A 13109-nucleotide genomic window follows, 5' to 3' on the forward strand; every position below is an offset into this window, starting at 1 on the left:
CAGGGTAGCTGACGCTGGCCGATCCCACCGAGCTGCCATCCACTGTTACGACTGGGGTAGGGCCCCTCGGGTGCGCGGCGTAGGATCCGAGGTCGTTGCATCCCACCGCTGCCACCACTGTTACGAATGAGGTTGCGTGGCCCATCGCTATCGTGCTCGGAGTAGGCAGTAATGGCAAGGTGAAGAAGGAAAAGATTTTATGTACACTATTTACATATTTTTACTACCAGGCAACATGACTGCCAGCCCGACCACGTCGGCTGGTTCGACTCCGTTCGAGTCGTTCTCCTTCTCCCATCTCCCTCTCCCCACGGACCGGCACGGCCTTAAATCGTCTAGCCGTCCATTGTCCTGTTGACCTCCGCCGGTCGCAGGTGTTGGGCTCCTATCCAAGTTCTCCAAATTGCGGCGCGCGGCCAGAAGTATCAATTGCGACGCGCTGCCAGAAGCCGCACGCAGGTGTTGACGGTCTTCTAGTCTCTTGACCGCCCGCCGGCCGCAGGTGTTGACGGCCTTCTAACCTGTTGAGCGTCCGCCGGCCGCAGGTGTTGACCTTCCTCCGAACTGGGATGCGCCGGCATGAGCAACACGCAGGTGTTGACGGTCTTCTAACCTGTTGAGCGCCCGCCGGCCGCAGGTGTTGACGGTCTTCTAACCTGTTGAGCGTCCGCCGGCCGCAGGTGTTGACCTTCCTCCGAACTGGGATGCGCCGGCATGAGCAACACGCAGGTATTGACCTTCCTCCGAACTGGGATGCGCCGGCATGAGCAACACGCAGGTGTTGACCGAAGTCCAGGTGTTGACTCCTCTCCTGGTGGCCTGACAGCAATGCTCTGGCACACAGCACACAGGTGCTGATTCCTCTCCTGGTTGCCCGAAAGCAGATGCCCAGGCACAACAATATACAGCGCACCGACCGCCTTCGTTGTGTAAAGCCATGACTTGTTATTGTTCTCGACCCACTCACACATATAAGGCGTGAATAATTGGATTGAATTGCGTTGCGCAAATAAAACGAAATTGGGGTGTTATATATACATATATCCGAAATATTACGAGTGAGGTGCATGACTACCTGGTGAGGCGGAAAAGCGCGAGTCTTCCCGGAACAAGTTCTGTTTCGCTCTCGAAGCATCAGAAGGAAGCGCCCGGCCGACGAGAATGCGTGACAACGAAGGCTGCAGCACCGACTATTCCATCCGTAAGATGTCTGAGTGCTTGATTTGGCCTCGATACTTTCTTCGTAGAGCGACGGGTATCTCTTCCGTGAGTGTCGGTTGCGGAGATGTAGCGTTATTCGTGGACAGGTGCCGAAAGAAGCCCACTCATTGCAGCGCTGAATGTATTTGTTTACGTCACTTCTCTCGTGAAGCTTACTAAGGCGAAAGCCTTAGAGGCCTCATCGAACGCGAAAAGTGACCGTCGGCGGCGTCAGTGTGAGTAATGCAAAAAGTCAACATCATGCGCTCACGTCACCATGTCACGTGATCACGACGACACAAATTGCCAAAATTTACTAACCACTATGGCGTCGCATGACGTGACGTCACATGATGACGTCGTCACATGACATTGTCGCTTGGTCAAAGATGGGCCGATCACGGAGGCTGTGCACAACCAGGTGAGGTGAAGAAAGCTTGCAGTTAATGCCCCCGATCCTGGTGGTAGCTCTAAACGACGTTAGGTGCAGAAAGCTTTCGGAGGGTGGCGGGGGATGATCAACACATCGACTCCGAAGAAAGGAAAAAAGATGGCTTTCGCCTTCGAGTCTCTTTATGCGAATGCATAAGGGACCCTGTGTTTTTTTTGTTTTTTTTTTCTTTGGAGGGTGCAAATTTTAGGAGTGCCTTCTCGAGTGACAACGTTGAAGGCGCCATACGGCTCCATCAAACGCGTGCATGCATGGTCTATACAGCTCTTTCTCTCCCGCTGGTAAAAGCGGCGCGCCTCGTTTGCTGTCGGGTCCGCTTCCCAGGCTCGCGTTCCCCATCTTTCCGGGACATTAAGCGCTCGCTTTCCGACGACTGCCGCATGCGTTCTCGCGGCACCAGGAGCCGCTACGTGCCACGCGGTGTTGCCCACGCGCCCGCGTGAACAGCTGTTTTTTACGAGCCCTTGCATGCTCGAGCTTAGTGGTCGCGCTGTGGGCATGTCTGCCACTGACTTGAACGTATTAGGTATACATGCCTTGTATTGACACAAGTTATACGTTCTTTTGGTCGAGCAGCGTTGAATGGGGAGCACATAGTCAACTGTTTGTTTCCTTTCGTTATACTGAAGACATAACCTAACTTTCGCATATAGCGGAATAATATAAGAAACAAGCTGTGTGACCGGGCTAGTTGGTATTCCAGCGCTAGTCCTCGTCGGTTACTCGTCCTTGTGTGTTTCACGCGCCCGCTGTTCACGTCGCCATAATATAAGAAGTTTTAAGTTTTGTTCGCTCAGTGTTAAGCGACACGAACCGTAGGGCGTATGCAAGAGGACGCGAAAATGTACATACAAAGCTACACAACAGGAGTATAAAAGACCGAAAGCAGGGCGTGTGGTTTTGGATACGACAAGTGCATGCGTATACTTCTCAGCTCCCAATAAGTGGAGTACGCCGGCAGTCCAAGGGCGCGAATTTTGTTTTCCAGTCGGAGCTACGTTGTTAGGGAACAAAGCTATGCCTGTTCGTTTACATTTTGTTCGCAGATTTTCCAGTAAAATGTCACGTATAGCGATACGTAGCGCACATTATTCACGCAGGCCTTTCGCCGCAGCCCATGGCTAAAGCAGCAGTTCCATACATTATAGAGCGTCAACCCTGTGAATTGGGTCGATGCACGGGATTTCACTGCTCTCTGTAGCGTGGCTTGTGCAATTACCGCTAGTGACGAGACAAGTTTAAACAAGACGTGCGCAATGCACCGTCGGATATGGTCGGGTCGAAAGCGCTGCTTGAACAGGCTTGTTTTGTATTGCTTCCGCCGCTGCTGCTGCACGTCCGGCCTTCTTACGAAAATAGAGAATGGATTCAGTAAGAGTGTCGGGGTTGGTATACATACATACATACATACATACATACATACATACATACATACATACATACATACATACATACATACATACATACATACATACATACATACATACATACATACATACATACATACATACATACATACATACATACATACATACATACATACATACATACATACATACATACATACATACATACATACATACATACATACATACATACATACATACATACATACATACATACATCGAGCTAATCCTGCAGTCTCTTGTTTCCTATAGTCGAAGCAATGCCGGTAGATCGCCGAGAGCAAAACAACATTCAACCCTTCATCCTTCAACCAGCGAGCGCCATATGAATGAATGAATGAATGAATGAATGAATGAATGAATGAATGAATGAATGAATGAATGAATGAATGAATGAAACATTATTTCACCCTTCAAAAGGAGAAGTGGGGATCGCAATATAATAGCTACAGAGATGTAGTGCTAGTGTGCATGTGACATCGCATAGATTTGGCGCGAAAGCGTGCGACCAAACATAAGATTATGTAGCTTCATACAGTGCAAATAAGTAAAAAGAAGAAAAGAAAGCACGTAAATACCCATGGAATAAAGCAAAGTGGCAAAAAAACATGGCTGATCCCTCTTTCATAGGAATCAGTATAACACGAAAATGAATTATGTCTTCACAGGGCAGTTGAGCGTTTATTGTGCATGGTTTCGCCACAAAGGGCGATGGAATGAATGCTATAGCAACAAACTGTAATGTCATGCGAAGAACGGCAAGCAGCTCGAAACTTGCAGCGCGCTCTAAAACAGAAAGGACGCACGAAAAGAACATAGTACACATGACGTGCGCGAACTAACAACTCTCACAACTGTTACTTCTTTGTGTGTGAGCAGCGCGCTCCTTTCGGAAACGGGGCCGCTTCAGCGAGCGAAGTGATCTTCGTGCTCCCTATACGGAAGCTTGCGGTGAAAGCGCAAGACGTACAAACCACCACCGTCACGAAATAAGCGCGCGCGCACGAGAGACACTCCCTGGCGCGCTCGCATCGCAACACGCTGGGCGACGACCTATAAAGTGCGCCCTGCGCGCCATCTCGCTAGTGATGACAAGAATACGCTGAAGCCACGGCGGTCTGAGTACCGTCAGCAGTAAATGGTGTATATAAATAGCTCGCTGTTAGTAAGCTGGACAACGTATGCTCTGTGGTTGAATAGTTTCGTGCTGCGGAGCCAGGGGTCGTAGGTTCGACTCCCGACAACGAAACTTTTCCTCCAAGTTTTTTTTTCTTTGCCATCTGCTAGTGTATATTTTACAACGTCATATCCGTGACGGAAATATGTCAGTGGGAACCGTGGTGGACCCCGGCATAAAGCACTTTCGTGTTCAAACTTGATAGGCGATCGAAAACTACCCACTGACATTTACAAAGAGCGTCTAAACTCTTTTTGCCATAAGGCGAGCGCACTGCATTTACTGTAGCTGTGAATATTCTAACGAAATAAAAGCCTTCCCCCCTTTTCATTAGTCAAGTCAGAAAGAAAACAAGCTTCAGGAGATGCAAAAATGAACACGAAACAATGACGTACTTCTCACAACGGCTTGCCTTTGGCCCCCAGCCTTCCGCGCTACAGTTCTTGTAACGCAACATCAGAGGTCGTCGGCCCTTATTATCGCCAAAAACCCTACACTTTAAACAATGAAAGGACAGGTCCGGTTGAGCAAAGGTATGGAACAGACTGTCCAACGCGTGCCCAGGCAAAAAAAAAAAAAAAAAGAAAATCCCGCGGAAGGTATGCTGCATGCGCGTCGGTGATATGCGTGCGCGGTGCGTTATGATGCTTCGAGAGAACGCGCAGAATGTATCTTATAGTTCAGCGGAGATTGTGGTCGAGCCGGCTTGGCGATGGGTTGCATGTGCCGTGGCGATTGCTGCGTCGCTATTTCCGACTGTGTTGTTTTCGGATGCACATTGCTAGTGAGCGCCGTTGCGTACAATTAGCCTAGTGTCCTCGCGTACAAGAGCACTATGCAGCCTCTCTACTAATTCAGGCGACTTCACTTGAAGTGTGCAGCATGTCTAAAGTCATCGCACAATGTAATGCTTTTTTATTTGTTCAGTGTTTCGGTTTATCAGGAAGAACACACTCCAAGTACAATGCGTTTCTTGCAGACTAAACTAGTAGAGCATGAAAGGTCAATAAAATTTATAAATTCTACAGACATAACACAGAGGGACAACATTGTGGGCATTGTTGCCCACAATGACTACACCATTCTGTCATACGCGCACTGACACAAAAATTTCCGGTTGACGTTATTTTGCATCAATGAAGCGCCAAGCCCTCAAGAGCTTTGAGAATGCACTGGTAAGCGCTAGCGCGCCCTGAAAAATTAATTACATATTTTAAAGATATAGTATCGGTTTCTACTGCATCCTGACGTACCGACACGGTATGAGCTTCTCGTCACGTGCTCGCGAAAGGTGTGGTGACGTTCCCAAGGACGCTCCACTCTATGGCTTCTTTGGTGACGCACAAGCGGTTGATCTGTATGTTTTGGCACTTGACGTCACCACAACTAGCTATACTGGTGCGTCATGTCACCAGGATTGATACTGTAGCCTGAAGTAGAGCACTGCACGGGCCTGATTTTTTCGGCCCGGGCCCGCTTTAGGAAGCCTGAGCCCAGGCCGGGCCCGGACGTACATGACCGAACCCAGCCCGAGCCCGGCCCGGGCCCGCTAGAGGATGTTACTTGTTGATGATGACTATTAATGATGCCTTGCGCTTGGTAGCGGGCGATCGGACGGAAAATCCGGTGTACATGCATCGATATGTTGCTTTGGCGGCGGTGGTAGGTCAGCGGATAAAGGGCGAGACCGACGGTACGATTTTCCATGCGATGTTCCGGCCGACGCGGCGGTGGGGGAGAGGGAATGGTGGCTGTCCGATGCTATGAAAGGTCACCATTGCGGTGTCCCCACCGCCGTGTCGGACGTCGCATCGCATGGAAAATCGTACCGTCTGTCTCGGCATTAAGCTGTTTCGCTGTTAAGTCCGAGGACGCGGTGCGATTCCCGCGGCCATGGCGGCCGCGGGAATCCGGTCCCCGCTACAGCGTGCCTCGTAATCATATCGTGGTTTGGGCACGTAATACCAAATGAAATGTTGCCTATATATGGCCATGGCAAGTCATTGCAATAACATTATAGTGAAGTAAAACATAGCAACAAAATTTATTTAAAAGAAGTGTACAGTTAACACAATGCCCGAGTCCGGCCCGGCCCGCAGCCTCAAGCCCGGGCCTGGCCCAGGCCCGCACTTTTCAAGCCTGAGCCCAGCCCGGGCCTGTCGGAAAACGCTTCGGACGGTCCGGGCTTTCGGGTCGGCCCGGGACCGTGGAGTGCTCTAGGCCTTGAAGTCACTCTAGTGTCAGCAGGTTTGTTATCTCTCTTATCAGCCTTGCCTGAGCTTCACATTTGCTCAGAGCCGTCTCGGTATAAAGGCGATTTGTATGGCGGAGTAAATTCAGCTTCGAAAATTAGTGCCAGTACTCCTTTTAAAGAATTCCTGGGGAATGGTCCACACATTCGTAGTTGCTGCTAGAGATTTGTCTCGATATTTTGGCTGCTTGTTGAACAGCGTTGACAACGCAGGTGACTCGTTTTCTTGGAGCACCATGGTGAGCAGCGCAGCGCACCGAGGACCGGCCGAAAAGTAGCATCCCGCCGCGCGGCGGCGGCAGCTACGCACCCCTCCTCGGCGGCGCGCAATGGTCCCGCCCCGCGAAGCGTTTCCGCTTCCTCCTGCGCGGCCGCAGACGCGGAGCAGCCAGAGCAGCTCCGAGCACGCCTGGCCAGCCAGCGGCGGCCCGCGGAGTGATCCCGCCGGTGCATTCTCTTTCTTTCGCCAGTGTGGGTGTGCGGGCGTGCTTTTTCCTCCCCATCCTTCTCTCGCCGCCGACTTCGTCCGAGGGCTACAGCCAGCGGCATGCGGCCGGACACCCCGCTGCCGCCGCTTTTGCCCCGAATGCCGCGCCGTTTTTCGTCGCCGGCCTGAAGGATCGACCCGGTGAAGCAGCGAGCCGCCGACATTCCTCGTTCCCCCGCCGCCGCCAGTGGATTTGGGCATTCAGGTGGCCACCGAGCCTCCCCTCATCTCCGGCCGCCGAGAAGAAAGGCGGACGCGCCCCGGGTCGGTCAACGGGTGGCGGCGCGCTAGATGGTGAGTCACACTCTGCCTCCCCTGCGAATCCCATCCCTGCTGCTCTGCATCCGATGCGCGCACGCGACGATGACGCCGGCTCTGCAGCGGCGCCCGTGCTCGAGGTATCTGCGCGCGCGTGCCGGTCCCTTTTAGCGAGGGGGTGAGAGAGGTCGCGAGAGATCAAAGAACCCCCGTGCCTCTTTGCTGAATATGACAACGAGAGAGAGAGGTGCCTGCGATACGCGTGGGAACAGTCGTAAACGCGTAAGTGCGGATGGGCCCAAGTGAACAAGAGCCGGTATTGTATTCCGTCAGCTCGGTTGTGGGCGCTGTTAGCGGATATGTTTCACTGTCACTTAATTTGCGTGGCTGTTGCAAATGTCAGGCCCTTACGGTCGCAACTTGTGGACGCAACAGGAAAACGAAGGTCGACGTTTCAGTTCGTTCAGTGATATCGGCTTCTAGAGTGCATGACGCTCATACACTGCTCGTATGGTATCCTGTCGCCCCTGTCGGGTGCTTTTTGATCCCGATGCCCATTCTCAATATCGCACTGTCACTGCTCGAAGGTGCTTAGTGCACACTGCTTCCAGTGCGCCCTGTCGAGTGGATTTGATGGAGAGCGTCCGAGGGCGATCGTCATAGGCACAGCCATAAAGGGGTAGCATTCAGCACGGCTTCCATATTTATGCTGTTTGTATATTCTGGGTTGGTTATTCAGGCTGCTTTTATACACTATAAAGTGAACCGGGAGCAATAACCCTGTGCACAGGCGTGCTGTCTTGGGCCTGACGGATAGGACCTAGGTATGCGCACAGTTCGTAGTAATGGTCCTTTTTTTTTTCGTTTTCTTTCGTGCGCATGCGTGAACATTTATCCAGAGCAGCTCTACTGTACATAGTAAAGTAAATAAAATGGTATTGTTGCGTTTCTGAGTTCTGCTATGCAGAGTTTCACAGAAAATATTATTGGAGCAAAACAGCGGTCACCGCACATACACAGTGACACAGTATAGTATCCTAATATACTTCTAGCATCGGAGATGCCGTAGTGCTGCTGTTTCTTGCCCAGAAGTGCTACTCACTACTCTCCCAGGAGACGTCTGAGGGAGTTCTAGTTGTTTACAAGTACATTTGTCTATATCTGTAAGAATTGAAGGGTTTTTACGTTGTCCAGTTCGTAGTAACTGTGGCTTTTAGTAATGTCTGCCTTCACCGCTGCTCAATGTAGGCCGGCGAATTGACAGGAAGAGGGTCTTAATGTGAAAATTTCAACACTTATTTTCGCCTCAAGGTAGCATTTATTTGTGCCACCTCCAGATTTTACCCCGTTTTACCCCACTCAAGTGAGGAATGAAAGGACGCTCTGTCATAAGACGATCGAATCCGTGGCCTTTGTTGTCATTAGGTTGCGATGGGGTGGAAGGGCTTAACACTACACGTCATGAACTCTTGCGCAAGCATGACACTGAAACAACAAACCATAGAACATGTAGATAGAAGAGCGGATAGGTAAGCCAGTTGCCCAGTGGCGGGCTGACTGAAAACTAAGAAGCGGAAGGTTACGTGAGCACGTCATCTTTCGTAAGCCGGTGCGATCCAGCGTGCCTGCGTGTTCTTGCAACAGGAAGTCCCTTGTTTTCGCTGTCACTGCAGTCCTGGTTATATAAGAGAAAGGACAATCACACGCTTTCTGCGACGTGTTCACGCTTATCACGGGTAGACAAGACGTCGCAGTCGAATTCGTGAGCTGGCGCTGCTCTGACGGAAAGAAGAAAAAGAAATATATATACACCGCTGGTTGCGGGGACGAGTTGCCTTGCCTTCAGACCAATGTTTGTTCGCAGCTATGTGTGATCGGCATTGCACTCTGCCTGAACCTGTATACGTTAGCCGCCACCGCTACAGTCCTTACGAGGTACCTAAAAGACACTTCCAATAGAGCAATGCAAATTTTGATAAATAATACGCTTTGTGCGCTTCACGGCATCTCAAGTTGCGCGTTACTTTCGCTTTTAAAAGGCACTAAAGTGCAACGCTCATAAGTTATTCTGTGAAAACCTCATAAGTTATGCCTTGAAAACCCTATTTTCATTAATTTTGCTATCATAGGTTTATTAATAGAAAAGAAAATGGAGGTCGAACTATCATTTTTAAGTTTCGTGCCGATATTCTTGCACATGAATGTCAGCGTGACGTCGTATATTCCAAAGTGCCTTTTCGTATTTTGGCACTTCCTGAAACTTGGTACGTTAAGTCTCTGGCCCACTCAGAGGACAGTGTACTCCATTTTTAACGATTAAGAACTGTTTAGGCCCCAGCCGCCAAAGTCTATGACGTCTGGGCGAGTTGGCGCGGGAACTTGAAGGTGACGTCACCGCCTGAATTTCCTTCGTGAGCGTCTTTTCGCTTGCCAATCATCTTGCGGCAAGAGTGGGGATTTTGGTATGACGAAAGGGTAGCTTACTGAGTACTATAAAAATCGTTTTTTTTTTAATGTACCTTTAAAACTGACCTGTACAAGTAAGTTTTAAAGCAGTTCCCCCTGCGAACGTTTTCCTCATCCCGATGACTCCGCCGCTTAACTTGCTGGCTGCTCTGCTCGAAGTCGTGCATTAACTCAGCTTTTAACCAGCGCTCCTCGTGAACTTCTTTTGGAACCAGTTGAAAATTTCGCAACAGTTCTGTCGCCGGCTTTTCTGTGCGACATAAATTGTCAAAGTATTTTTCTTTCTTAGCTTGTTATTACTGGGGGCATGAAGCGAAACGAAGCAAAGAAGTCGTCTTGGAATAGTACATTCTTCGTAATAACGAGAAGCTATGATGACAGTTCTGGAGAACCTCTGGGTCCAAGCCGCAACGATCGTCGTTTCATTGTTGTGCGTCATCCTTTATACTGAAAATGCCTTTTCTGCTTTGCTAGCACAATAAATTAAGCAAGCTAGGCGTCCATCTAAGTGCAGGAAGCCCAGGTAATATGACTTGCTGTGATGAATCTCGCTCCGTGTCGTGCAGCATGCTTTCCAGCACAACAAATTTTGAGGTTGTGCCGGAAAGTTTGTTTTTCTGGCGATAAATTACAGTTCGCTAAGCGAGCCATTCCCAGTCTTCAAATTAGAATGTTGGATTGAAGTTCAACCTAACCAACAACCTCGTATACTGTAAACTTTAGCGAGAAAATGACATTTCTTTCGAGAGAGATGCAGTCATTGGGCATGCAGCTTCGCACCGTGGTGGCAGATATGTAGTCGCCCTTACGTTGCAGCTAAAAGAGAGTGAAAGTATTACCTCTAGCAACGTGTGTCTCATGCACAAACGCCTACAGGGAGTGACGTCATGTGATGGCAACGTATGCCATATTGTGCGAATCACAGGTTCCGCTGTGCTTCTGGAGATAAGCAGACTGTGATAGAGCGCTGCAGTGTGCTGGCTGTAAAACAAAATGCAGGCTTCGAGGACGTCTTGAAATAGCCCCTATATGCCACACACTAATATAATAATAATGGCTGTTGTTTTACCTCTCAAAACCACGATATGATTATGAGGCAGGCCTATAGATGAGGGCTCTGGAAATTTCGGCCACCTGGGGTTCTCTAATGCGCACCTGAATCTAAGTACACGGGCCTCTAGCATTTTCGCCTTCATCGAAAATGCGACCGCCGCGACCGGGATCGAACCCGCGACCTTCGGGTCAGCAGTCCTGGTCACACAGTCATAAATTAAATTCACTACTTTATTTCGTTGCTTTCTTCCCTACAGTTGCTAAGAGTAAGATTGAACGCGCGTGTTGCACCACCTATTAGCCCTCTTTCTGACCTCTGAAAAATAGCCTTTTTTTTTTGTACGGATATACGGATATGTAACATTCATCTTGTACTGATAAGCTTTTTTTTTTTCTTAAGCCCCGGTACCTGGCTTTTCGCGCAGCGCCGCCAGAGAACAGCGCTACGCGTTTTGTTCCCAATTAAATGCGACGGATGGGAACCTGGCCAACAGTGCACCGTTCAAGTTTCTCGCTTTCAAGGAGACGGCAAAAGAGAAAGAGAGAGGGGAAGCATTTTATGTATACTGCGTGCCTAATTAACAGATCCGGAGACATCTTCCGAAATCTCCCGGTTGCTACGTCATTTTCTTTCGTTACTTTTTTGCTTTATTCAAACTCTCCAGTTCGCACTGTTCCGCAAGCAGCGGGGCTGGCAATGTGCCGTAAGGGTCGAAGAAAGCGAAAAGACCGAAAGGCGCACCACAGCAGTGCACCGCTTCCTGTGGTTTCGCTTATCAGATGCGCACCACAGCCGGTGCATACTCCTTTCTAAGAGGAAAAAAATAAGAACGCTTACAAAGAAATCGTTCTTCGTATTTTTTTTGAAGTGAACCACAATGACAGAGTTTAAAGGACATTGCTGGCGTCGCTGAAAGTTTATTATCGCTCCCGAACGTCAAAAAAGGCGCATTTGTTCGAAGCTAACGCCAAGTTTTGTATACGTCAGGCGCAAATTATTGGAACGCGCCACTTTTTCACCCAGAAAGAAAATAAAATGAGCGATGAGCGCCGACTCTAGGAACGCCCTCTGCACTGGCGCTAATTAATGGTTTCCACGAGTCGTGACCAATAGCTGAAAACGGATTTTTCCTTTCTGTATTTTTTTTTTCAACTAATTTCGTTGCTGGTTAGAGCTCTCGAATAGAGGGTTCAAGCGCAAGTCCAAGTTCTCATGTAGTGCTTCTGCATCGGTTATTCTCTTTCCGATGACTTTACCGGTGGGTCTTTTGACGCTTGAGCAACATCAACGACGACGGGCTCTCTCCCACATCCTCTCCCTGCTTAGCATGTGGTGTTTGCAACCCGTGCTACACCAACGGATTAACGGTTCACCAACGAATTAATATATCAACGGTTTAGACGTCATTACGTGCCAAGTTTGCAGCGTGCGTTAACGAAAAGGACGAAAAAAAAAAGAAAAGAAAGGAAGCTCGCATAACTAGACGTGGACGAGCGCTGAAGAATCTCACGTTGTCAAAGTTAGTCCGTACCACACAACCACGGCGTTTCTCACGACCGACTGGGCAGGGACTTTAAACCCCGTCATTCAATAACGATGATAATTTGACATTCCCATAATTTTCATTCTGTAAACTGTTGAATGATTGCACAACTTGCCTTCATGGTGAAGACGAGCAGCACGGAAGTGCGGAAATACTGAAGAAGCGAAAGAATGACGAACACGAGCGCTGACTTCCAACTGGATTTATTGGTAACATATATATATATATATATATATATACATGAGATTTTTTGTTTGTCAGACACGGAGTAAGCCCCCCGTCACATATATTTACACGATAACAAGGCTGTCAAACAATGTATCAAAGAGACGAGTCACATTAGCAACATAACGAACCCTTTCCTGTATTTCCGCACTTCTGTGCTTCGTGATTCGTGCTGCTCATCTTCACCATGAACGTATAAACCAACTCGCCCAAGTCGCTATCCTTCACAACATACCTCTATAGCTACCCGCCGCGGTGGTCTAGTAGTAATGGTGCTCGAGCTGCTGACTCGAAGGTCGCGGGTTCTAACCCGGCCGCGGTGGCCGCATTTCGAAGGAGGCAAAATGCTAGAGGCCCGTTTACTTAGGTGCACGTTAAAGAACACCAGATGGCCGAAATTACCGGAGCCCTCCACTACGCCGTCCCTCATAATCGTAATGTGTTTTTGGGACGTAAGACCCCAATATTAACTTGCCTCTAGCTAATTTGCGTAAGCTTGTTCTTCTGTCCTCGTCCGCATTAATGTTGTAGATAGGCGCGCCAGCTCTCCCAGTACTAAAAGCGGCTGCACTTAACTGTAGGTGCTCGTGC

General features: G+C 49.2%; 1 protein-coding gene across 2 annotated transcripts in view; it reads left to right on the forward strand.

Moving 5' to 3' along the window:
* The first annotated feature begins 6864 nt into the window (after positions 1-6864).
* The window catches only part of LOC119393236 (galactosylceramide sulfotransferase), a 129184-nt gene continuing 122939 nt past the window's right edge, over positions 6865-13109 (forward strand). The window contains exon 1 of one of the 2 annotated variants that reach the window (XM_037660148.2): positions 6865-7266. The gene's annotated coding sequence lies outside the window, so the exon portion shown is untranslated. The remainder of the gene's footprint in view (positions 7267-13109) is intronic. The other variant, XM_037660147.2, reaches the window with a different exon arrangement.

The sequence above is a fragment of the Rhipicephalus sanguineus genome, chromosome 5, assembly GCF_013339695.2.
Source record: "Rhipicephalus sanguineus isolate Rsan-2018 chromosome 5, BIME_Rsan_1.4, whole genome shotgun sequence".
Taxonomy (NCBI): domain Eukaryota; kingdom Metazoa; phylum Arthropoda; class Arachnida; order Ixodida; family Ixodidae; genus Rhipicephalus; species Rhipicephalus sanguineus.